The 26,794-nt window shown below is 47.5% G+C and overlaps 1 protein-coding gene across 1 annotated transcript in view; it reads right to left on the bottom strand.

Annotated features, from left to right (window-relative positions):
- LOC142581548 (frequenin-1-like) overlaps window positions 1-26,794 on the bottom strand; it is a 325,333-nt gene that overhangs the window by 249,940 nt on the left and 48,599 nt on the right. The gene's annotated exons all lie outside the window — the stretch shown is intronic.

The following is a 26,794-nucleotide window of genomic DNA, read 5'->3' as shown; positions in this document are numbered from 1 at the left end:
TTTCACTCGATTCTTATCTTTCCTTATCTATCGCTCATGGCCGGCTAATAAAGGTTTATTGTATTTCAGAGGGTAAGCGTTTTCACATTTCATGAATTACGCGATCGGAACCAGGGACAGATTTATTGCAGCGGTTTAGCGATGCTTGAAGCTCTGTTATGCAAAATGGTCGATTATATGCCTCGCTATTTGCACTTTTTCGTTCTAATGGCTGTCGTTAGATCGGTGTTTTGTATATTTGGAATATCTCATAGTAGTGAGACGAACTGGCTATGTGTTGAAAATGTCTGCCCAGAAAGTTCGCCTGATCTTCCATGCTGTCTCCCTGAGTATGTACCAAGGGTAGCGAGTAAGGTTGCGACCTTTCATTCTCTTTGCTCTATTCCAGGCCTTTGTCTCACCTGTGTAAAAGTTAATTCCGGATATATACTTTTGCCAACTCTATCTTCTGGTTTCTCGGCGCATTCTCCTTCCCTGGGATTTGACATGCTTGAAATTAACCAGGTTTTCCATTGTCGGAGAAATGCGAAGCAGCCCCCATGCTTTGTTCTGCTTCTTACGCGCGTTATCGCACTCATCGTTCCACCATGGAACACGGCGTTTGCTAGACAATCCGTTTGTTTAAGGAAACCCGCCGTGGTTGCTCAGTGGATATATGGTGTTGGGCTGCTGAGCACGAGGTCGCGGGATCGAATCCCGGCCACGGCGGCCGCATTTCGATGGGGGCGAAATGCGAAAACACCCATGTGCTTAGATTTAGGTGCACGTTAAAGAACCCCAGGTGGTCAAAATTTCCTGAGTCCTCCACTACGGCGTGCCTCATAATCAGAAAGTGGCTTTGGCACGTAAAACCCCAAATATTATTATTGTTTAAGGAATGCATTTGGATGCGGCATCAATCAGAAAAGCCGTAAAGTACTCATCCGCAGCATCCACGCTTAGAGCGCATGACAGCCCACGATATAACAGAGGTTTCGGAAATGTTCCCAGTTGGCTGAACTAGCTTTCCACCGAGGAAACAGTGGAAGACATTCATTCCATTTCGGTGTGCACAGAACTATCAGGAAACTGCCACTCCCGTAAGGATATTTAATAACATTCCATTTAAGATGCATGAGGTAAAGAGGTCGGTGATGCAATGCTAAGATCTAGAGAGGAATATGTTTTGCTTGCAAGACTACAATATGCAGATTCCTTCCTATTCAAAAGGCATGCACCAGAAGAAAAAACTGTGCAATCGGGCGACCCCGCGCGTCGCAGCGAGAGTCGCCCCATAGGTTGCTGTGTGCAAATAAATTACCAAGAACCAGATAACGTTCTGGTAGTTATCTATTCATGATTGGAAGTCATGTTTATGGAGCTGAAAATGGGGGGTATCTAGAGAGAGCAGACGATAATAAGTTTATTTAGAAGTACGGCTGGAATAGCCACTGCCTCAAGGGGCGTTCGTAGTTGTAAATGTCGACACGCTATAAATTTCTCCAATATAATGGCTGCACCACCAGATGATGCGAGAGTATCGTCGCGATATTTACGGAAAATAACATACTGGAGAAGAAAAAAAAATTATGGGGTTTAACGTGCCAAAACCACTTTCTGATTATGAGGCACGCCGTAGTGGAGGACTCCGGAAATTTCGACCACCTGGGGATCTTTAACGTGCACCTAAATCTAAGTACACGGGTGTTTTCGCATTTCGCCCCCATCGAAATGCGGCCGCCGTGGCCGGGATTCGATCCCGCAACCTCGTGCTCAGCAGCCCAACACCAATACTGGAGAAGAAAGTCTATGTCTAGATCTTAAATGGGTTTCCTGTACACACAGCACCTTTGGAGTGAGTTCGTGGAGAAGTTCTTGAACATGGTCAAAGTTTTTGAGAACACCTCTGAAGTTCCACTGTATAATTTTCGTGTGCATACTGAAGGTGAATTGGGGCTCAGTGTACGAAAAGAGTATTTCTCTAGGTTACAGAGCCGTTTCCTGCCTCTTAATTCTAGTTTTGTCTCTTTTTTTAGACTTGTCGAGAGAACTTCACCACTCCTTATGCGCTGGCTGTGCCACCTTGCTTGGAGTAGCGTCCATAGCCTCCTGCGAAACGCTGGACACTCGAGCGATGTGTACGTCGTGTAGGCTTCGCCTCGAGGGACGAAGTCTTGGAGCCCAATAACTAGAAGGTCGACGGGCCCTCCTACAGGGACGGCAAAGCAGCGCTGGCTGCTGTCGCCAAGGGGGCTCGTGGCCCAGCCGCGGCCACTCTTCGTGGACCGCGCAGATGCTGGAGTCTGCTGCAGCGCTGCCCCCTTACGCGCCGCATCAGCCCTGCGGTATGAATGAAGGAAGCACGTTTCTGCTCTCCATGAAAGGAGATGTTCTTTTTGACTTTCAGTGTAATGGCATCTTTCTCTTTTTTTCCACGTAGGACATGATCGGGAATATGCGGCACGGGCACCGTCGCAGTTCGCACGGTGGAGCGTGCTAGCGCAGTTTCCGGAAGCGTTAGTGCAGTTTCCGGCCCAACAAGGGAACGCTACTAGACCCGAAAGAAACGCACACGCCCCCCCCCCCGCCCCAGCTGTAGTTAGCTACTGTAACCTATTGTATTATACCCAAGATTGAATAAACTACACCAGATTAACCCTTGCTGCCGAGAAAAATTGGAAGTAAAAGGAAGCGAGCAGAAGATAGAAGACATGTAAAGTGAGAGAGAAAGACGAACTACCGATTTCCTCTGGATGGGTCGGTCCAGGGGTGCCGTCTACGTGAAGCCAAGGCCAAATGGGTGTGTTGCCTCCACCGAGGGGCCTTAAAGGTTCAAACATTCAGCATCGACTCAACCCCCAGGACCCCTTTTCCCCAGACACGGCTAAGGTACGCACGGTTAAAGGCGGGAGGATTCAACTCCCGAAGGGCCGCTGACGTCTCTACGGGGCACAATGTGGCTTTGGCAGGCCTGATATTTGTACCTTTCTTTATTAGATGCGGGCAATGTAATAATAATAATAATAATAATAATAATAATAATAATAATAATAATAATAATAATAATAATAATAATAATAATAATAATAATAATAATAATAATTATTATTATTATTATTATTCCTTTCCCCATCTACACGCCTTTCCGAGGGTGTGGTAGCGGACCGGATGTTCATCATGGTTGGATTTCCATTTCAGCTTTCATACTGATCAAAGGAAGAAAAAGCCCTTGGTTTAGATTAGACACCGCCTTGGCTTTTACAAATATGGTGGCCAGCTGTTCCTCATGTACCGACCTTTACCGTAAAAAAATTTCCCGCGCTACCCGCTTCATGCAGTAAGTTCAAGTGTGCCCAAATAAAGTTAATCACTTAACAGACCTCCTGTAGCTCACGAAGGGAGCAATCTAGAAGCTCGTCTTTTCACCTCGTTATCCTTTCCTTTCAAAGGGTACGGTTCAGGCAAACAGAATTAATTGGCTATAACCTGTTACTGCACTCGCGAATTGACCGTTGTCACACCAAAAGACGGAACGACGAACTAATTTACTACGGTACTCTAGTTATTGGATGCAACTAAAAACAGAGCACTTAATCATTATTTATATCATCGGGTACATATAAGAGAAAGATAGTGAGAGAAGGAAAATGAGAGACATATTGGAACGCGTCATCGTTTGTGAATCACTCATCCACCCTCTCAGCCTTCGTTCGTGCCATCATAAGAGCGACAAGATACAATAACCCGCTGGACACGCATTCAGCAGCTGTGCGAGACAAACAGCAGCTGCGCGCGCCCGGTAGCACAGGTATACATGCAGGCGCGCGCGCTCGTCTTTTCAGCTGACGAGTCAGCCTCGTGGTAGTTGTTTTCATCGGTTTGATTTACAAGCGGCGTCGTATTACCGCAGACAGCCGGCGATGCGCGCACAGAGGCCGCGGGGCCGTCGTCGTCGTCGTCTACCGCGCTTCACAACTGTTCCGGGAAAAGCACGCGAGCTCGCGGAGTTGCGCTTCCGCGCGCGCGGCGAAGAAGCCCTGCAATGACGTCAGCGGCGCTCGCTCGATGGCACCTGCGCGCAGAGGCCGCGCAACAGCTGCGCGAGGAAGTGGCGCGTACGCGTCTAAGCAGAGAAGCGAAGTAAGAAGAAGAGAGGGAGTCACAGAAATGCACGAGCGCGCGAGCACACGCATTTGCGACCTCACGGCGGAACCTGAACGCAGCAGCGGCGGGAGCGTCGGCCCCTGGGCCGAGGCAAGCGCGACTCTCGCAGAACATCCAACGGAAGCGACAAGCGCACTCCCCGGCCTACCATGGAAAACGCGTAACGCACGAGGGCGTTAGAGCGTGAACGCCACGGCGTCCCTATGCAAGCGCGGTTGCGATGGAATTGACCTGGGCCGGGATACTTGAACGTTGGCGTTCCAGGTCGCGCGGGCCACCCTTGCTATGAGCAGGCGCGTAATTGGTTGCACACTGGTTCGGTTTGCTTGGTCAGTTGAGTTTGGCCATTTGCGCAATTTGAATTTTAAGTGGGTCTTTACTGCTTACTGTTTATATATATATATATATTTTTTTTCAGAATACTGGGTCGGACGTGAGGACGCGTTTCAAAGCCTGGAAAGCATTTTCGCAGTCTTCTGACGATACGAAAGGCGCGGCACTTGCGAGAAGTTCATGGAGCAGGGACGCAAGCACCGAGAAGTTGCGTATGAAGCGCCGGAACTAGGAGGCGAGGCCGAGGAAACTGTACAGGTCTTTTTTGTACAAAGGAAGGGTAAAGTTGGGGACTGCGGCAATCTTCTTGGGGTCCTGCTGAATTCTTCGTTTACTAATGAAATGTCCGAGAATCTGGATGTTCTTGCTCGCAAAGCGGAATTTTTTTTTTCGTATTCAGCTGCACTTCAGCCTTGGCAATACAAGAGAGCACTTCGTCTAAACGCTGGAGATGTTGCAGGAATGTTGAAGAAAATACAACGATATCGTCAAGATAGCAGAGGCAGGTCTTCCATTTGAGGCCACGTAGGACACTGCCTATATGATGCGCTCGAATATGGCGGGCGCGTTGCAGAGTCTGAGAGGCATCACGTTTAATTTGTAGAGCCCGTACTGGGTGGCAAAGGCGGTGTTCTCCTTGTAGAATTCGTGCATCGGCATTTGCCAATAGCCAGATCGAAGATCGAGGCTGGAGAAGCACGCAGCGCCCTGGAACGAGTCCAACGCGTCATCAATTGGTGGCAGGGGATACACGGCTGTGATTTTGTTTAAGGCGCGATAGTCGAGATTCACGGCAGTTGGGAATATCGGCAGCACATGGAGGAGAGAGCGACCGCTGCAGGGAACCGGTGCATCGCGGCCGGTGGTAGGACGTCCGCTGGTCGCTCACGAGTGCACGGACATCGCTACGTTCCTGAGGAGCGTAGTCGCGGGGCACATCTTGCTGGGGCTCGTCGACAGAACCGGGAGACGTGTCCTCGGTAGCCGCAGTAGGGCTGGCAGCAACGCCAAGTGGAGCGATACGGCTGTGCACATAATGGTCGTGTCAACGAAGTCATAGGTGCGTGATCGCACGGTGTAGCCACACGCACGCTGGTGACAGGGGACAGCGTGGAAACGTCGGAGCACGTAAGAAGTGAGCGAGGCCCACGCGATCTCGTCTTCAATGGTGTCGCGCAAGCCGGTCGGCGGAGGAATGGTAGCTTCGGGAGCACAGGGAGAGCATCTCCCGCGAAGATCTTCACGAACGATGCAGCGGGTCAGCGTTCACAAGTTTGTGGTCACTGGCAGACGAATATGAGATGAATCGCTGCACAAGGGATGGGTGGTAATATGATGAAACAAGAAAAAAGGGGGGAGAGGAGGAGTAACCGAAGATATGGAAGAAACCGATAATAAATAGAATGGTGCGTAATAAGTTAGTCAGCCTCGCATAAACAGGTAAAGTAAGAAGAACTGAATAATAAAAATTCCTAAAGTAAATGGTCGATGTAAAGAATAAGCAAGTTTTCGTTATTATTATTGGGAATTTGTCTTTTTGCTATTTCAATTTTATAATTTTATATTTATTGAATGAGAAATCAATCATAGAGAAAAGGAAATATCAATAATGCAATCTCTTTGTGTCGCAAAGGTAAATTATAAACGACTCGGCAAATGTTCCTCTGACTGTATCCTAACACCAGTGCCCCAAGTAAGAGTAGAACTGTACTGAATAAAGGCAGCTCTATAGACTGCGAAGCTTTATTCTCACCGCGCTCGAGCTAGCGCGACGAAGATGCGACGTGCGCTGATGATACGTACACGTGAGAGATATTTACATTTGATGTTACACACACATGAGGAAGATGAAAGACGCAGTCGCACATTGCGCTCACAATGTATATACCGGATGTTTCAGCGAACACTTCAAAAAAAATTCCTAATTAAGTTTCTAGCTAATTACTTTATGGTACATATTACAATTTGCAAATTCTTGCGGGTGGAACTGTCAGGCATACCCGCTTGAAAAGAATTGTGTGGATGACGCTATTTCCGAGATATGAGCCGTCAAACCTGCGGTAAAAATGCGCTGTCGTTCCACTTACTTTCTAAACGAAGCGTCGTTTTATGCATTGAAGCACAAAAGTAACTGGAATGGCAATGAATTTCTCCGCGAAGGTCGGGAATTAGTATCTCGAAACTGGTGTCATCCTGAGAATTTGTTCCAAGAGGATCCGACTTGCGAAACACCCCGGCTTTAATTTGTAAATTGCAATATGTGCCTTAAGGTAGTTAGTTGAAAACTGAATTAGTGAAATTTTGTTAATTAGTCAATTGAGCATTTCATGTTTTTTTTTTTTGCAAGTAATGTCCGCCGCTTCGAGTAGACAAGTTCATGGACTACAACTGTCCTATCAGCAACAGGCAAATTTTAAAAATTTTTGAATGCTTTCCGTGAAGCACCTTGTATATGTGCAGCACAGGCGGCATATTGGCGGTATCTGCAAAAGTAAGGGACTAACGTGGTATGCTCAAACATGAGAAGTTAGCAGATATTATAGCAGAAAGCATAGTGGAGTAGTAGCGTATAGACTTACACCGCCGGTGTGGTGATATATCGTAGCTCTGTGATCAACCATAATGTGGCCACGTTCGCGTCTGACACGAGTCTGAACAAGCAAAGACAGGAAACTATCTTCTTCGCGATTCTCTCGCTGCGGCACGTTTGCACAGAGCACATAACTGGATAGCAGTCGGCAATTTCAGCAAATGATCCACGCACTTTGATTGAAAGCTACGTCACAAGATGTCGCCGCAGAAGCTGCTGCTCATTCTTTCATCGCAGTAATACTTCGTTCTGGAAAATTGGATGGAGGATGCCACTTACTTCTTAGAGGGCATCGTTAGTTATCACAACATTATATCAAATCTAGGGCACTTCGACTCGCAATTGTCCGTCTTCAGAGCTATTCTGCTCTGTTCATCCTCTGTCATGAAATTGCGGTCATACGGCTGCACCTGAATGTTGCCACATGTGAATAACTGCAAAGGCAGCCTTAGGGTCCCGGGAAGCTCTTGCAAGACTTAAGTACATCGACATAAATGTGAAAACTAATGAAATTCGAGAAATTCACAAATTACAAAACCCGAACATTTAGAAAGGACATTGAAAAAGAACACAAGTTTCATCAAAGGCGAAGCCAGACCACAAGAACTTAAAAAAAAAAAATACACCCTCCACTTGCACATGCCCTCATATATCTTTTGGAACTCAAACCCACGCCGCCTTTTCCATCGGTGAATTTCATTATGTCGCCTTTGGCCAGACGCATAAGCGCTTTTCGCCGAGGCGGTGACATCTGCGAGCAAGTTTTGAGCAAGTACGGCTGCATTTGCGAAGCTCCAGTGCCCCAAAACGAGCTCGCGTGGCTTAATCAGCACTCCGTGGGCTCTGTAGAAGGCCGCCGAGAGCTTGTTATCGAAGGGGTGCGCCAAAGCTCAAGGGCCCTCCCGTGCCGCGCAGAAGAACTTCCGTGGTGCTCACCAGCTCGCCTTCATTCTCTCTCCACGACCCCCACTAGGAGCCAAGGCTTACATAAAGCCGACGCTGATGGGGTTATCAAACAGAGCCGCCTCATGCACTTTTATTTTCCAATCACCTGCACTCGTCGAACTGCGCACTTTGCACTTGCGAACCCGAGATCGAAGCGTCTGCGAACGATATACGGCGTGTTTGGTGCCTGCCAAAAAGCTGAATCGCAGCTGTTGCTGAGAGAGAGAGTAGTGCAAACTAATTGCTTACGGCGGTTCGCCTCCTCATATTTAACCAACAGAAAGGCTACTGGGCATGTGCGGTTGTATAGTTCAAGACACAGTCTGCGTTCTTTCATGCAAATTTGCTAACAGAGAAACATGCGTATGCGTTCAACGTTTCTTGATGAAATGCCCGCACGTACTGGCAGACTAAAAATTGAATGAATGAATGAATGAATGAATGAATGAATGAATGAATGAATGAATGAATGAATGAATGAATTTGACTTCTCATTCCCGGACAGGCAAAAGGCAAGCCACCTGAGGTCTGAGAGGTAGATGTTGCTTGGATTCGGGACTGCACTAACTTTCGCCTTGGTAGCCCGTAACGACGTCCTAAATGTCTTACTTGGATGGTTTAACAAACAAATTAACAAAACAAGTTCGCTGTTGCCGTTGTTCCTTGCAAAGCGCCAGCCGCGGTAGGTGGAACAACGAACACGCGAGGCGAATACTAAAGACTGAGTTGTCAAACATTCAGGGAATGTTTGGCGTTTAAAATGAAACCAAACCTGCGAAAAACAGACAGGTCCTCCACACTTCCCCCTCGTCGTATCGCACATTCTACGGTGTGGACAAATGCAGTCTCGCCTGAGCAGAGACACTAGGCGGCGGCTGCCTTTTTTGCCCACGCACGCACGAACAGGGATAAGAAAGCGGAGCAGGGTGGCCGACAAGCGGGGCGTCGTAATGTATACGGCGGCGCGGGACCCGAAGTGCCGCCGACAACGCCAAGCCTGGCAAGTGCATCGATTACACGGTGACGGTTCCCTCCTCCTGCAGACACGAGCCGGTGGAGAACTGGGGGGAAGGGGTTGAATGAACCGCCCGACGGCCCACCCTCACATCCTCACGCGTGGCTATTATCGTCGAACGATCGTTGCAGAGCGGACTGTCCCCTCTTTGTTTTTGTGCCCGCCGAGCTACCCTAGGATTCCCCGGAAGAAATAAAGAACGGAGGCTGTTGAAAAAGCGACTTGGTTCTAACAGCCACAGAAAGCGGTCAGGAGCCAAGCAGGCAGAGCAATGCTACGTACACTTTATTCTTGACTGAACCAAAGTGCCTCGAAGCCTGCCCCGTCGCCACACTACACCGGCCGGGGGACGCTGCGACTCACTTATCCCACCGCGGACGGTAGCAGCTAGAGTACTGCGAGAAAAATCAAACACCCTTCCAAATACTAAGAGACGTCTGTTTTAGTGTTAGACGCTGACCTCTGTCTAGTCCAAAGCTCAAGCTTAGGAAATCTCGTGCTGTCGCATTCGCGCACTGCCCTTACCTAGTTGTGAGCATTTTGAAACGCCATTGCGAATAACCCGACAAAATTATTGATAGAACACGCTCTTCCATCCTCTACGTTTAGGCGTAGCCCTCGCGCCTTATTCCTAGCGTCGCATCATAACAATGTTTCCAGATTGTAGTTTCAGTGACAACTCCGACGCTTCATTGAAGCAAATTATTATAGTATGCTCTCACCAGCAGCGCGTTCGCCCGCGTGACCGTTTGAAGATCCTGGAGAGCCGTCCTCTCACGTTGAGCCAAGTGCTCGAACCACGGTCATGCCCTGATAAGCAGAGGCGTGCCCTTCGTGATTTTTTAGTGGACGCCAATCTGATTCAGTGCCTATGAGTGGTATTACCTTATAGTCTGCTCTGTACTGTGCTTGTTTTTGAACGTATTGATGGCACGGCTTCGATTTCTTTCAATGTGTAGAGATCGTGGCAGATTTGTCCCTACCGATCAGGTGTATGTGTAAACATGGATGTTGTATATACTTATAGGTATCTGAAGAACTTGTGTGCACTCTTACCCTCGCCCTGTGTGATCGATGACTGTTCCAGCTATACTCGACTATGCTGCCGGTGCTAATGCCCCGTGTGGAGACACCTTTTTTTGTGATTGTGACTTGCGTGTCTAGCGCTTGTCGAGATTTCTTTCGTCGTTGCTTTTGTTTTTCCATTGTTTTTGTTTGAGTAGTATATTTGGGATCTCGGGATAGTTCGCCCTAAACAAGCCCCTCTTCCCATTTTTGTAACTTAAGAATAATAATAATAAATAATTATAACAGTTATCGGTCCCTCCAATCTTGCTTCTTCCGCTCGCCAGACTGCGTGTTCTGGCGCAGCTGTCTGCAGTGAAATGCTTCAGCACAGGGCCCCTATACATGGGGTTGGCGTGCGCTGCAGCGCCGCAGAAATGCAATACTTAAACCCACTACGCGGCATTGCTCTATACGGTTGAACCTCAATTAGGGTGGGCGAGGATGGATGCCTACGAGCAGCGTATGACCTGTACAACACGGCGACGCCTAATGCTCAGTGTATTGTGATACGTACACACCGGTCACTCGGTGGCTCGGGCCCTCTGGCAACGACGTTGATTCCGGCAGACACACTGCGAACGGGATCAGAACGCAAAATGGCCTCGTACCGAGCTTTTTGGGGCACCTTAAGAACGCCGGGTGGTCAAAATTATTCGAGAGCCTTTCACTACAGCCTCTGACATACAACACCTGCGTCGACGCGGGACATTATACCCATCGGTAAACAACGTAAAAATAACTCCTGTAATCCACCAATTTCTATTAAACACCCCGCCGCGTTTTTTCTTTCATTTTTTTCATATAACGCGAGTTTCTACCGGCGAGGTGATCGAGAGACCTCAGAGTGGGGTGGAAACATTCTAACTAGGACACTCACGTACAGTGCTCAGCCATATAAACGCTATATTCGAACAGCATGGGGGCAAGCGCTTCTTCCATTACCGGCGAGCGCTCGGTGTTCGATGAGGGGTGGAATACATGTGACAGTGCCTCACAAACACTCGTGTTTTCATGCGACACACACACAAAAAAAAAATGCGTGATCTTTACGTTCCCAGCGCCCACCACTGGCACAAAATATTCCAGGCAGCCACGCGCGTTTCGATTGCTGAGCACTGTATACATGTAGGGCACGGACCAGCGAAAAATCTCTTATACGCTAGTTTGCTCCGCAAGAAGGACTCATCTGCGTCCGCGATTACCTGATCCTGTTACAATATTAAACGCCGTCAAGCAATTGATTTGGATACGCTGCGTCTCTATTACTGAGTGAAATAATTAACGCGTAGCTGGTCTACTTTGTTCATAGTTGCGGATTTGAACTAGTGCACACTTCACACGAGGGCGAAAGGGAGACAACTATGAGCAGAGCGCTTATGGAAAACCTGCTGCCGTTAGGCTGTGTTGCCAGATTGAAAAACGATTGGAAACGTATCTTCCGCTTATGAGTGGTGTGCTCTGTGCCCCCTCCCTACTTCCTCTGTGCACTGTTTGCCCTGATTAAACGTCAGCTGCGAGTAGCGCCTGTCCTGCGGCTGTATCTCTTTCGTCCTCACACAAAGTGTGCGCCTCTCTCTCTCTTTTATCATTTTTTTAGCTGCGTTATTTTGCTAATATTTCTGTATAGTCCGATTCTGCGATGTACAAAATGTTCTGTTTAAATTATGTAAATATCTGTAATCGACTGACAGCCGCATGTTAAAATTTAACGTTTATATTTTTTGTCAGTGTGTCCCCCCGACAGTTTTTAACTTTGGGACACCTTCTCGTGCTTCTTATTCTGTACCTGTTAAAACGTATCATATTACAGTATTAAATATAATTCTGTTTAAACTTACACTGAGTGAATGTAATATTGGGGGCCATAATGCAAGCAGTATAAGGCAAAAGTGAAATGCCAATACGGAAATGGCTTACGTATAAATTGTTACATGGGTTTCAAAAAGAAGGAAAGCCATGAAACGTGGATGAATGAAATAACCCAGGATCCCTTCTGAATTATGACGTCGTGCTCTGACAGAGCACGACGTCATGCAGACAGCCTTCAGAAAATAACTGTCCGTGACACATTTCTCTGTTTTTTTACCTTTCTTTCGCTTCTTTGGATTCAAAAGTCGGCCCATCACGCAACCTTTGAGACTCGGTGAACTCGAAATGTTTGATTCTCGCTATAGGTTTCAGCCATTGAGCACTTGTTCGAGGGCACCGCACCAACCATGTTGTAAACGTTTTCTCCCTATATTGTTATGCAACTATGTTCGTTTCTTGCAACAAATGCTTGTTTTTCTCGTTCTCCTCGTCGCAGCCTGAGGGTGCACAGACGCACGTTTTTGCTGCGACCATTTCGCCTTCTTGAAGAAAGCCTGAGGTGAGAGTCACAAAAACCGACCGGGTGCTCTGACGTTACATGATCATATGTTAGGCCAACTTGGATGACTTTCGGCTATGTTACGTGACACTATCTCAGTTTCTTCCGACCTACCTCATGGCAACTTAAAACACCCGTCTTTATAATTTAGAAATTATATTATTGCAAGAAACGATGACTGATCAGATTTCACTCCAGGGATACAAAGCTCTTGCTCTCCGTGGGGACGGCAGAGGAATCTGCACATTAGTCAGCAGCAAGTTCACTTTCGTCGCACACGATCTAGGGGTCCGGCCTAGCAAGACGGAGACCTCCCTAGTAGAAGTCATCCCAAGCCAATCCAACATCTCTAGCATTTTTATACTTAACGTATATAGCAGCCCGAGCGATCACAGACAACGTTTCCAAACCATCATCACTAGGGCAACGAAACTCGCCCGAAACTCTCCACTGGTTGTGGCCGGCGATTTCAACGCCCCCTTTCACGCGTGGAACTACACGCACGACACGGTCAAGGGCAGAAGCCTGTGGCAGGAGGCGGGAGATGCGGGACTCTCTCTATTGACGGACCCAGCCTTTCCCACCAGACGGGGCACCTACTCGACCAGGGACTCTGTCCCGGATCTCGCCTTTGTTAAAAACACTGGCTCAGCCATGTGGTCGAATCTGCTCATAGACCTCGGTAGTGATCACTACATCACGGTCACCAGCTTACAAGTGGAGCAGAAAAGAAAGAAGGCGTTCTCGGTGCCCGACTGGGACAAATTCCGTGAGATTCGCAAGGCCCGCGCCGCCCGTGGAGAAAAGCCGGAGAGTCTCGTCCAGTGGTGCGCACTAATTGTGCAAGATGTCTGCTCCACAACCAAAACCATAGAGACGGATCTACAGACAGACAAAATGGATGGCAGGCTAGCGCACCTTCTCGAGGCCAAGCAATCACTTCTCGAGAGGTGGAAAAGCCAACGCTTGAATCGCAAGCTCAGAAAAAAGATAGCCGAGATCAACAAGCAGATCGACGAGCACTGCCAAGACCTGTCTAGCCAGCAATGGGACGACATTTGCAATTCAATCGACGGGCAGATGCGCACGGGAGGGAAGTGGAATCTTCTCAAACACTTGCTCGACGACTCCGGCACCAAGTCAAACCAGAGAAGTGTCTTCGCTAAAGCGCTCCACGAAGCCAAGAAGTCGTCTTCGGAAAAGGACATGCTGGAGATGCTGGCTAAGTACCTGCCGCTCAAAACTGTGGCCGATGAGGCGGCATACCCAGTATACAAAGGGACGCCGAATTCCGCGCTGGACGAACCTTTCAAAATCAGTGAAATCCGCCGCGCCCTACACGACCTCAACGGTAGGTCAGCACCCGGCCCGGATCACATTAACAACAAGGCTCTCAGAAACCTAGAGGACGCATCGATCGAGTTTCTTACAGATGAGATAAATCGGATTTGGGAGCAGGGAATTGTACCGGAAGAATGGAAGTTGGCGAAGGTCATACTAATCCCAAAGCCCAGTAAACCGCCGAGCCTGGACAACCTCCGGCCAATCTCACTGACGTCATGTGTAGGGAAGGTGGCCGAGCACGCCATCCATAACAGAATTGCCGAGTATATCGAGACCAACGACCTTTTCCCTCACAACATGATAGGTTTCAGGCCAGGCCTCTCCACCCAGGACGCCATGAAGCTTATCAAGATCCAAATCCTGGAACGCTGCACTCGGGGCACGAGAGCCATCCTTGGTTTGAACCTGGAGAAGGCCTTTGATAACATCAGTCACGAGTTCGTTCTCGACGCCATCTCCAAACTCGACCTGGGCTCGTCCTTCCATGCCTTCGTCAGGTCTTTCTTGAACAAACGATGCGCCATCCTCAAGGCTGGAGATTTGGAATCGGAGAAAATGGAGCTGAGCAGAAGAGGCACCCCCCAGGGGTCAGTCATCTCACCACTCCTCTTCAACATCGCAATGGTCGACCTCTCAAGGTATCTAGGCAAGGTCCAGGGCATCGGTCACACGATCTACGCGGACGACATCACTGTCTGGTGCGCGGGTGGCAGTGACGGACAAGTCGAAGCCGCTCTCCAAGAAGCTGTCGACACTACAGAGCGTTTTCTAACCGACACGGGCCTCCGGTGCTCCCCAAAGAAATCGGAGCTCCTTCTCTACAGCCCAAGTAGAAAGGGCCGCAAGCCACAGAACTGGAAACCCCCCTCTGAAATTGACATTAATCTCTACAACAATTGCGGAGATCCCATTCCCAAAGTCGCGTCCATTCGAATCTTGGGAATGACACTCGAAGGGGCGGGCTCGAATAACATCACCATTCAAAAACTAGCAAAAAAGACGGACAGCGTCATCGGTCTAATCAGGCGGGTAGCTAACAGAAGGAGAGGCCTGAGCGAAGAGAATCTGTTAAGGCTAGTCCACGCTTTCTTGTTGTGCCATTTTACGTACGTAGCGGCCATGCACGTCTGGAAGAGGGCCGAGCGAGACAAGCTAAATGCCATGATAAGGAGGGGGATCAAGAGCGCGCTCGAACTACCCAACTACACACGCACCGACCGACTCCTGCAGTTGGGTATTCATAATACCCTGGAAGAGATTGCAGAAGCACAAGAAAGGGCACAGATTCTTAGGCTCTCGGGCACCAGGGCGGGCAGACGACTCCTAACTGAGATGGGCGTCCCCCCGGCCACTGTCGAAGATGCCTACCAGGGCCTTCCGAAAGAGCAGAAAGATAACATCATAATATCGCCCGCCCCGCGCAATATGCATCCCCAGCGCAACGTAGAAAGAAGGAAGGCCAGAGCGGTAGCGCTCCTACGCCGCGCAACAGAACTCCCTGGCGGCAGCTGCTTCGTTGACGCGGCCCAGTATGCAAACAGCAACACTTTCACGGTAGTTTCAATCAACCACAGAGGTTCGACCGTTAACGCCGCTTCGGTACGAAGCACGTCGTCGCATGCGGCCGAGCAAGTGGCCATTGCCTTGGCCCTCCTGGACGACGGACATGCCAATATCTTTAGCGACTCCAGGGCAGCCATCCGCGCCTTCAGCGTTGGCGCCGTGTGTAAGGAAGCCTGTCGCATCCTCGAAGGCAAAAGCATCGCCACCCACACTCTCACGTGGTTCCCCGCTCACATGGGATCCATCATGGGAGGCCCAACAAACCTCAACGAGCTGGCCCACTCCAAGGCGCGAGGTCTCGCTTTCCGCGACCATGGAGAACTCCAACGCCGGCCCGCAGTGGTGGAGAACAGAGATCAACCGACCACATACAATGAAATTGCGCAGCACTTTTATCTCGGCAGGAGAGACTTTCCCCTTCCACACAAGAAGTTAAATAGAGCGCAGGCATTGACCCTCAGATTATGGCAAACAGGTTCATATCCCAACCCGGCTTTATTCCACAAAATTTATCCCGACACCTATGCCACTAGTTCTTGCAGGCACTGCAATGACATCGCTAGCCTAGACCATATGCTCTGGCGTTGCCCCTCGTTACGAGGCACGGAACAAATCAATGAGGACAAGTGGCTCTCCGCTATCAAGAGCCCCGATGCCGGGGCGCAACTATGGGCTGTTCAGAGGGCCCACGATGCGGCGGTCGGGCATGGCCCGTCTGTCCCAACGTGGGAGCGGCCCGCAGCGCGCTGAGTCGCGTACCTCAGGACCTTACTAAAGTTTTGCATCCATCCATCCATCCATGCTGGTGTTTTACGTGCCGGAAGCACGATATGATTATGAGGCACACCGTAGAGCGGGACTTTGAGCACCTAGGTTTCTTCAACGTGCACCTAAGTACACGCGCGTTTTCGCATATCGGCCCCGCCGAAATGCGGACGCCGCTGCAGGGATTGGACCCGGGACCTCGAGCTCAACAGCGTAACGTCATCGCCACTAGCTACTGCGGGAGGTCTAACCTAGAAATGCCCGCGTCACAAGAAGGAGCGATTGTCCCACTACAAATGACCCGTTGATCAAAAATGCCATACTCCTAACCACCACCGTTTTCCCGTTTTCTTTGCTTACGCTTTTACAACGCTCAGGTGTACTAAAATGAAGCTTACTCAAGGGTACATATCTCGGGATGAAAATGCATATTTTATAATCGTTAGATTTCCTCGTACCAACCGGAGGCGACGCATCTATTGATGTGTACACGTATACTATATATATAGTATATACGCTTTACTGACTATTGTTTCGGCTAAGCGGCTGCGCAGGCCATATTTACGTAATTAATTAAAGCACGCGCTGCACCATTTAGTGAGCTGACTAGCCCAGCATGCAGCACTGAATGCTGCTCCTCTCCTTGAATTGCGCAGCCTTCTCCGTTAATTCTGTTCCGCACTGTCTTCGCTCTTCCTCACCTTGGACGCTTGCCACTCCACCGCGGCGCGAAGTGGGTGTTTCATGGCGCGAAAGAGGACGTCGTTTGCTGGTCTGGGCAGCAAAGAGGTGACGCCCAAGCCGCACCACGGGTCATTAGCGGAATCCACTCGGAGGGACTTGTCACCGCCATTACACGCCCTGATGACCGCTGGCCTCGGGCGGTGCCGTTTGCCGAATTCCCGGCGTTCGCGCGTCTCTGATTCGCGTTTCGCGCAGGAACCTCGAGGGAGCCCTCGTTCGCGCGCGCCCGGCTGGCCGCGCTGCTGTTCCGGCCCGGCCGCCACAGATTAGGAACGGTCTGGCCGATGGCCTGTCCGAAAGACGAGAAAAAGGGCCACTTCCAAGAGCCGTTGCTGTGGGCAGCCTTGATACGACGCCTGCGTGGCTTTTGTTTCGATTATTTGTTGCGCCTCTTTTCGTTTGCAGTTATTCTACTCTGCGTGACTAGGCTAACCATCACTCGAGTGCGCTATATTGAACAGAACCGAACAAAGACAGTTGTTTGAGAGCCATCTCTCTATTACTCCGATGCGCTGTCTCCTTACACCGGTCCCCGTCGCAGGTGGCGTACACATATGTGTCCTCGTTTTCGGCCTGTGTATTACACTCGCCACCCAACAAGTTTTTCCTCGTCTATACCGCACGACGTTGAGAGCCTGGATGAAGAAGTTTATACCTGCGGTCCACGACGGGCCCACTAAATGGGACACCATGGGGCGGGAACGGGCAAAGAAAAGCAACGAGCAAACTGAGCGAAAGCTCAAAAGCAGCGCCGGGAGACCCAACGCCACCTTCATTATCTCTTCGGAGCTCCTCTGTTGCCAGTGAAAAATACCGCAATAGAAAGAAGACCGCACGTTGCAGGTCCCGAATTATACGCCCCAAATGAAGGAATAGAAGTAACGTAAACAAACTGGCGAAAAAGCCGAAGGTGGTCTCTCTCGAACCAACCTTATTCGATAGAGAGCAAGCGGAAAAGAAACTGCGGCTCTTCCCGCACTGGTAACTAGCTCGCCGACCCGTACACCTTCGCCGCACGCCTGGCCTCGGTACCTCTCTTTATCGCCTGCGCCACGTTTGTTTATCTTCTCTCTTTTTGATCTGATCGATCCCTGCTTGCGATGGAAGCAGTGAAAGGTGATCACCCATACAAGCGAATGAGGGAAAGGGTCGCGCGCAGTGAAAGTGAGATGAATGAGGAAGGCCCACTGTTGCGTCCGCACACGGAGGAGCCGAATGGATCGGGCGGTAGGGGAGCCGAGGGTGCCTGAAAACGAACCCCCCCTCGAAGAAAGCCCATTTGGCTGCGCCATCAGTAGCGTGCCGATCGCCTTTCAATTGTCCATCGGAGATCCGCTGCCCGGACACCCTCGCACGCAGTGGTTGCTCAAGCGCTGAAACTGTAGGCGACCGCGGCAGGAAGAAGTGTGCGCGCAGCACAAAACGCCGTCGGCGCCATTTGCAAAACATGACGCACTATCGTCGAAGAATTCGGTTTCCCGCGCGCACGAATTTTAACGTTCGCGGTTGCTGCGACAAAGCCTGCCGTGCTGACATGTATTAATCTTAGAGGCGTACCTTCAAGATACTCACGAGGAGACCTCACGGATTCGCCTAGCTTGACTCTGTAACTTGGCACCGGATTAATTTTGATCCCCAGGGGTTCTTGAACGTGCACCAAATGCATGGAACATAGGCGTTTATTAGGTTCGCCTTCAACTTTATTTGACATTTTCCGTAGTTTTTTCTTCTTACATAGGAAAGGAAAGAAAAAATGCCATGGGAGGAAAGAAAAGCTACACAGCAGCAGCTTGACGGAATTCTTGCCCCTTTCCTTGGCAATCAGTTACAGCAAATACAAAATAGACAAATGAAGTACAGAAGTGCAAAACACATCCACAGCTATACATATGCAAACATATATATTTAAAAAATGCATTGACCCGCACATCTGGGGCGTAGCCAGGGGAAGAGGGGGGGGGGGGGGGGTCTCATGCACCGGGAGCCACATATCGTAACGCAAGGAGCTCCATCCGAGCACAGTTTCAAGGGCGTTTCGAGGGCGAGCGGGCTCGTCGCGGCGTCTCGAGGAGGCCGAGGAATCTACGGAGCGCATCGATTTCAATTCTGAAACTTTATGGGTATGAAGTTCTCATTAACTTTTGACGCGAAATGTGTATTGACATTTCCAAAGTCGTGCTTTACATTTTCAATTCCGGAACTTTGTGCGTTTAATGTTATAAACATTTGACGCCAAAGGTGCATTGACTTTCCCAAAGTCGTACATGGGACCATAGAACAAGCCAAGCCAAATCAACACACTGTCAGACAAGTTGACAAAGCACGCAGCGAAGTCCGATGAGACGAAGCGTTGTGGTGGTTCATCTGTGCCATCATGTCACAGAAAAGACTATCAACATTTTTTTTTCACCTGCGCCAAAGCATCCATGTCGAGACACTAAAGCCAGCAAAGGTAACTACGTTCTTATTAATTTTTCTACTTTGGCCTTTATTCGCGAGGACACATACAGCATCTTAAATTTTATTTGCTCTCGCTACCCGCGGGCTGCCGGAACCAGCCAGAGTGCATGCGTTTTTTCTCGAGTTGCCCCAGCCATCACGCGGCGAATTTCGATGCGCGTTTGTTTTTCTCTGGCCGAGTGGATTTTCGCATGGCAGAGCTTTGGACGCTTTATTGCTAGCAAACGAGAAAAAGAAACAATGGTCGCTCGCCACCATCACTGTGGGGGCTCGACGGATTGCAACGCGTTCGTTTGAGCGCAACCTCTCCGGAAAATTTTGTCTCGCCGGTGCATGCGTGTGGTTCTTTGTGGACCAAGCGTCTCGCGTTTTCTTCGATATTCCTTCGGTAGCCACACTAAGTGTCCAAAGTAGGCTTTCTACTGCGGCCAACATGCTTTCCTTGCGTTTTTTTTTCATTTCCGTGCCCCCGCCCCACAAAAGAAAAAGACATTGTTGTGGTGTAGCAAATTGTCGCATGGTGAAAGTTCAATTTTGTTACTTCTTTTGCGGAAAGTAATGGGCCACGGTACGCTACAGTTGCCGGATACTCTTATTATATTATTGCGATAGCAATTAAGTGGACGCTCCAGGCGCATTCTTGCCGTCGCCGTCATGTTCCGTGTAAAGTCCAAGGGCGATATCATCGTGACCGCGCGATGCATGCAGTCTGTGCGAGGGAAAGTGTAAGGGAGGGGGGGTGGCATGGGTGAGCATACGATAGTGGCTCAGTCTTGTGTGCGCAAGGGAGAAAAGCGAGGAGAAAGCGCGCCGCCTTCTGTCGCGCGCGATAAATCAGGGGGAGTGGTGGGAGGGGGCACTGTGATCTGTGAATCTGTGGTTGCGCAACATGTTCATTTGCGTTGCTTGACGCATTATACACAGTTACTTTTTCTTAGATAAGCATATTTGTTGGAGACTGACGGTTTTGTGTATGCGCGCAGCGAACTTTGTTTTAGTGACGCTTTTTGCCCTTTGTCAACCTGTATCTTCGCATTTCTCATGTACGAGGGCGACTCAAATGAAGGCGAGCCAACCCACCCCGCGCCATAATGGTTCGGTTCATTATGTGCGAAGCATGCGCGTAGCACAGGTGCATCTCTCATTTACAAAAGTGACCCGCAGGTGTGAGGATAAATGTTCTTTAACGCTCTCATACACTGGGTTGAACATGGTTTCGTGACATATTGGACACTCCAAAAGTCGAACAGCGTGATGTTGGGAGGTTTTTGACACCTGAAGATGTTTGTGAAAAACAAATTAGCCGCCGTATAGCCGCCGTGTACGTTGAACATTGCATTTCATTGGCCACTCTGAAACGTTGGAGGAAACGGTTCAAAGAAGGACGTGAAAGTTGCGAAGACAATCCAAGACCAGGTCAAAGCCATCGTGCAATCACCCCCGACACAATTGCAAAGGTACATGAGCTGATTAGACAATAACGGACGATAAGCTTCGATCAGCTGGCAGAGCTTGTGAACATCAGTCACAGTTCGGTTCACACCATAATTCATGAGCATTTCGGTTATTGGCTTGCATGCGCAATGGATGCCCAAGATTTTGAACCACCGCCATAAGACGGAGAGGTTCGGCGCTACCTTGACTCATCTGTCCGATACCACAATGAGGGTGAATACTTCTTGTCTGCAGTTAGGACCGCGGACGAATCATGGTGCCACTACTACAAGCCTGAAACACGACGGCAAACCTTAAAGTGGAAACATTCGGACTCACCACCACCAAAGAATGCAAAGGCCGTCATTTCCGCCGGAAAGCTGCTGTTGACTTGTCTTTTTCGATCGTCAGGAGCCATCACTGACCGAATTTGCTAAAACCTAGATAGACTATCAATCGTTTCCAATATTGTGAAATGCTGGATCGCCTGCGTGTCGCAATGAAGAACTAACAACGTGGAAAATTTTTGAGACCATACTAGTATCTTCTTCTATGAAAAAATACATATTTTACTTGTGTTGACTGTGCGTAGCGTTCAAGAATTCGTTTGCAGCATTTTTGCTGCAATGGCAACGCAGTTATTACTAATGTATTTGATCGCTCGACAAAATCTATAAGGAGGAGGTCGAGCTGCAACGTGATCCCCCACCCCCTCAACGCGAACGAAATTTCTGGCTACGCCACTGCTGCACATACATAAGGCTCTTCATGCACAATCGATAGACATATGTAGATGCATGCGTTGGCTTAAGCTATACAGGTATTTATTGTGAAGTATTGGCATTATCCAGCGTTACATAAAAAAAAAGATGTGGAACATAGAAAGAGGTTCGAGACATGGTAAGCACAATCGCAAATTTAATTTTTATAAAATTTTACCTTTATATATTAAATTTGTTTTCAGCGTCTTTCTTGTAATTGTGTTCAACTCAGTATGAGAGCCATATAAGAAGTTTAATGTTCTCAGCACATAGTTTTGCAATCGCTTCAAACCGTAATACTTGAGAAAGGCCACACCCACTTATATCGGTTTCTAAATTCCTACGACACTCGCGCTGATTCAGTTAGGTTGCACAAATTTCTGAAAATCGTATTGTTAGATCAAAAAAAATTTTTTTTTTTACTTTTCAAGACCAGGTTATATTCAGAAAAGCGTTCAATAGGCAACACGTTAATGGCGAGAAATATTTCGAGTGTATGTGCATTAAATGAAGCATTAATAATATGCCGGATCGCTTTATTTTACAGTGTTTTCAAACTATGTATGTTTGTTTGCGATGTCGCATCCCACACCAGCTTACAGTAATTAACACGTGGTAGGAACAGACCGTTATATAATAAGAGTTTTACTTTACAAGGCAGCATGTGTCGTAATTGGCAAAGTATACTACATCTTCTTGCCAGGCTAGACATAATACGTTCTACGTGTGCATTCCAAATTAAATGTTTGTGAAAAATTACCCCTAACGTTTTTTAAATTATCAACTAATTCTATTCAATCTACGCCGAGATAAAGAGCAGTGTTACAGATTACGTGATTTTGCGGTGGCGTAAACAGTCCAGCCGTAGTTTTGTTTCTATTAATCGCTAATGAATTTGAATTACTACAATTTTTATAATAAGTTTAAAGTCGTGTCTGCTAAAGCTAAAGATGCGCAATGCCAATCGATCGAGGAAGAAAGAAAGGATAGTATCATCGGCGTTGACTATGAACTGTGCATGCTTACTAATATTTGAGGTATCGTTAATATAAGGATTAAATAGGTCCAGCTACACTTCCCTGGGGAACACCTTGTGTTAATGTTGTTACTGATGAAAGTTTCGATCCAAGAGAGACGCACTGTTTTCTCTATTGAAGATATGAACGCAAAAGTTTAAGGGAGATCCCGCGAAAGCCGTGATGCTCTAATTTTGCAAATAGGGTTTCGTAGTTAATATAATCGACGGCTTTGAAAAAGCCTACGAAAATGCCTAGTGTCAACACTTTGTTCTCAAAATTATTAGGAATTAATTCTTTCAGCGTTAGCAGAGCCAGCTCTGTAGACATTCCATGCCGGAAGCATAACTGCATATCTGATAACATATAGTGTACCTATAACAAAATGACGAAATTCTCTTGCAAATGATCTTTTCTAGGCCCTAAAAAAGCAGAGTAAGTAGAGATACCGTCCTATAATTTGTTAACTCGTTCTTGATGCCGGACACAAATAAAACGATCACTTTCGCGTGCTGCATTTCCTCAAGAAAGATCCCTCTAGATAAACAAATATTTGAAAATATGAGTAAGCGCTTGCAACAAAAAAGAAAAGTCGAGCACAAATTTAACGGGTCGAATCTCACGTACATTTAAATCGCGCGATGTGCTGTTCCATAATGACATAACAGCCGAGTGTACCTCTTCTACTGTTATAGGTTCGAAAAATGCTGTGTGTCTGCTTTTTTTTCTGTTTCTTTTTTGGAAAGGAAGTCGCATTTACGTCATGCGTGCTTAAGAGGAACCGTTAGCTCGGGCCCAACTCCGACGCGGCCTATTCAAATGCACGTAAAACGCAAAAATGTTTTTCCGAGATAACCGCTGGGCTGATATTAATGAAATTTGTTGCATTTGAGAGAGAAAGTTAAATTCTAGTGACTGTCACAAGCGGAATTTCGATTTAGGGCCTGAATTCTGTTAAAATAATTTTCAAAAATTCGAAAGTTTCACAAAAATAGAAGCACGACGTTTACATATTAATACCTCTGCATCAAGAACAGATATCGCGATTCTGTAAACGGCACCCATTAGATCATTCAAAGCGGACGAATTCCATGCGTCATTTTATACCTCACGTGAATTCGTTACGTTGTGTACAAGGGTTCTGCAAAAGTTCTATTTTCATATTACTAAATTTTTTTCAGATTCATGTGTAACATATCAATTTTGTCCGCTTTACATGTACTATTCAATGCAATTCACAGAATTATGATATCATTTTTCATTGCTGAGTGACATAGTTGTAAACGTGATAGTTTCGTTTTCTGAAAATTCGACACCAACAGTCACTAGATTTTAAGTTCTTTTTTTTTATGCAACCAAGCTCCTCAAATTTGGTGCACTGGTTGCCGAAAAAAACTAATTCTCCTTTTACATGTATGTTTTTAGATAGGAGCACCCGAGCTAAAGCTTCCTCTTAAATTTAGTGACGTAAAGTATTAGTTAAATTTGTCAGCTAAATCTTCACCACTAAATGTTTTGTTATCAACTGTTAGCTCTAACTCTTGCTGTAATGAGATTCGGGCAGTAGAAGTTTATTTACTTCGCGCCACACGACATCGCTCCGAGTTATTGCTCTATTGAAGACGTTTTCAAAACGTTTGTTCTCAGCGTTACCGAGAAATGTATTCACAAAGTTTCGGTTTTTTTTAAAAGATCAGCAGCTTTCCGAGTCTTCACGAATTTTGTATACAGCATTTTTTTTTTCGAGGATCATTCTGAGGCATTCATCTGTAAGCCATGGCTTTCTAATTTTTTTCGATTTTCTTACTTTTTTATACGGAAAAACTGTATTCGTAAACGTTTAGAAGTGTTAGAAACGTTTAGAAGTTGTAACATATTCATACGCATGAATATGTTACAAGCTTCATCTGCTTCTGTGCAATCAAGCGCAGGCTGAAACTTATTTTTTCGATTTCTATGCGAAATTATTTTAGCGTTTTCAGATTAATTAACTGAATCAGAAGTGAGCAAGAATGATGCGAGCTCCTAGATGCACGATTCACTTTACGGAACGTATACACGGATGAGTTGTCGCCTATGTTTCCTGCAATTACACCAGACTGCAGACAACTGTCTGGCAATTTGTGACTAACAAGTCAAGCCAGCTCTCGGACCTGAGCTGCATGTGGCTGCTGTAATTACGTTTCTGCATACAGCTGAATCCTGGAGAATACGCAGTCTGCGTGACTTCGGCACATTTAGTAAGATGTTAATATTGAAATCACCGCCACTCACAAGTCGTTTCAATCATTTGTGCACACAAAGCACAACAATCCTTCGAAAAACGTGAAAAAAGCTTGGAGATATGCATTCCAGACTTAATGCTTCATAGTCTATTGTCAGTGCAGAGTAAATTGGAAGCATGCTACATGAAATTCGCGGAGAATTGGAAAATCCCCGAGTAGCGTAGTCAACTTAGCAGGGCAACGCCAAAGCCACTACGCCACCACGGTGAGTGCTTCGTTATTAAACCTCGAAAAGCGCTTCGCGACTCGGATCACATTTATATATCCATGTTTCGGCACTTAATTTTATGACTGCATTATGAAAACAGACGCTTTTGGGCAATCTTGTGACGAGACACGCTGCTACAGCGAGATGAAAGCTGAGTTTCTGAACGTGAGAAAGTCACTGAAAATCTATTTCAAGTAGCAGTGTCAGAGCAAATTACCATTCTTTAAAAAAAGAAGAAAGAAAGACCGATTTCCTTACAGTCGCCATCTTCGAACACGCATGCAATTTCGGGATAAGTTTTCGGCCGCGAGAAACGATGCCACTCATTCGTGAAATGCAGCTAGGCGTGGCAAATATGCTTCGACATCAGAAAATTTCCGGTTGGTCGCCTGAGTGTACACTCAGAAAAAAATGACGCTCTATCATAAGAACCGCGCTTGTTTCCCTATTACGGCCTCTATAGGCGCTGTTTAGGGATGCTCCAAGTTGTATAACACAAAGGGCAGTGCATTGCTTTTTCAGGCCAGAGGTGACTGCCTGAGGAAAAAAAAAATTGGCGGTGCGCCCAAGGTAATTGACGATGTTAATACGATGAGAAATCTATCTTGTGACGGGTGTGCAATTCGCTGATGATATGTTTTATTTTTTATGATGAATATTATGACGATTAATGTGATAGTTATGATGATGGGCGTAATGAGAAACAGCTGTGATATCTGCAAGTGTATTGTATCTATTAAAGAGCTTGACGCGCTACATTTAATTGTTACAATACATTTTCGCTCTATAAACATTTCTATATATACATTTTCGCTATATACACATATGTGCACACACTTCAGGATGAAGCGTCGATTGGTTCACCACTAGCAGCACTGGTCGAAAGCGCAACATCGTCAGGTAAAACAGCCGTTCGGCTGTCGGTGATGGCCTCGACGAATAGCTATTGCAGTGAAGTTACGTAGATGAGGGGTTATTGCTTTAATACATTTAATAATAATAATAATATTTGGGGTTTTACGTGCCAAAACCACTTTCTGATTATGAGGCACGCCGTAGTGGAGGACTCCGGAAATTTTGACCACCTGGGGTTCTTTAACGTGCACCTAAATCTAAGCACACTGGTGTTTTCGCATTTCGCCCCCATCGAAATGCGGCCGCCGTGGCCGGGATTCGATCCCGCGACCTCGTGCTCAGCAGCCCAACACCATAGCCACTGAGCAACCTCGGCGGGTTTAATACATTTAAGGTCACATACCTTGGCGCATCCATTCGAGCACATATCTAGAGGCACATAACCAGTTAGCCAAGGTGTCTACTACACCAGACAGCAGCCAGGAGCAAGTTGTCTATTCGGAGGCACAGACCCAGTGGTCCATGCCTGCTCGGCAACACAGTAGCCAGAACATACCTAGTGGCCAAAGCTAGCACACAACTTGGGTCACTGGATATGTTAAAGAGGCTCTATATGGACAGCATACCGTAAAGTAGGTGTAGTGAACAGGTAAAGTGTATCGATGCATCTCGAGGCGCTGGTGCCAAATGAGATGAAGGACGTCTGAATCAACACCCGCAAGAATATCCTGTAGAGCATGCGGCCGTGTCAGAGACCCTGAGTTAGGTCACCAACCTCGCCGGTATGCAAGTCCGCTCTCATTTTCTGCCCGGCAAGGAGGTCACCAATGGTATCAGCTGCAATATCGAGAAGGCCATTATCAACGCGGATTTGACGATACTCATTAAGTCTGTTAC

The sequence above is a fragment of the Dermacentor variabilis genome, chromosome 1, assembly GCF_050947875.1.
Source record: "Dermacentor variabilis isolate Ectoservices chromosome 1, ASM5094787v1, whole genome shotgun sequence".
NCBI lineage: Eukaryota > Metazoa > Arthropoda > Arachnida > Ixodida > Ixodidae > Dermacentor > Dermacentor variabilis.
The sequence above is the reverse complement of the archived record's forward strand: the minus strand, read 5'-3'. Positions and strand labels throughout refer to the sequence as shown.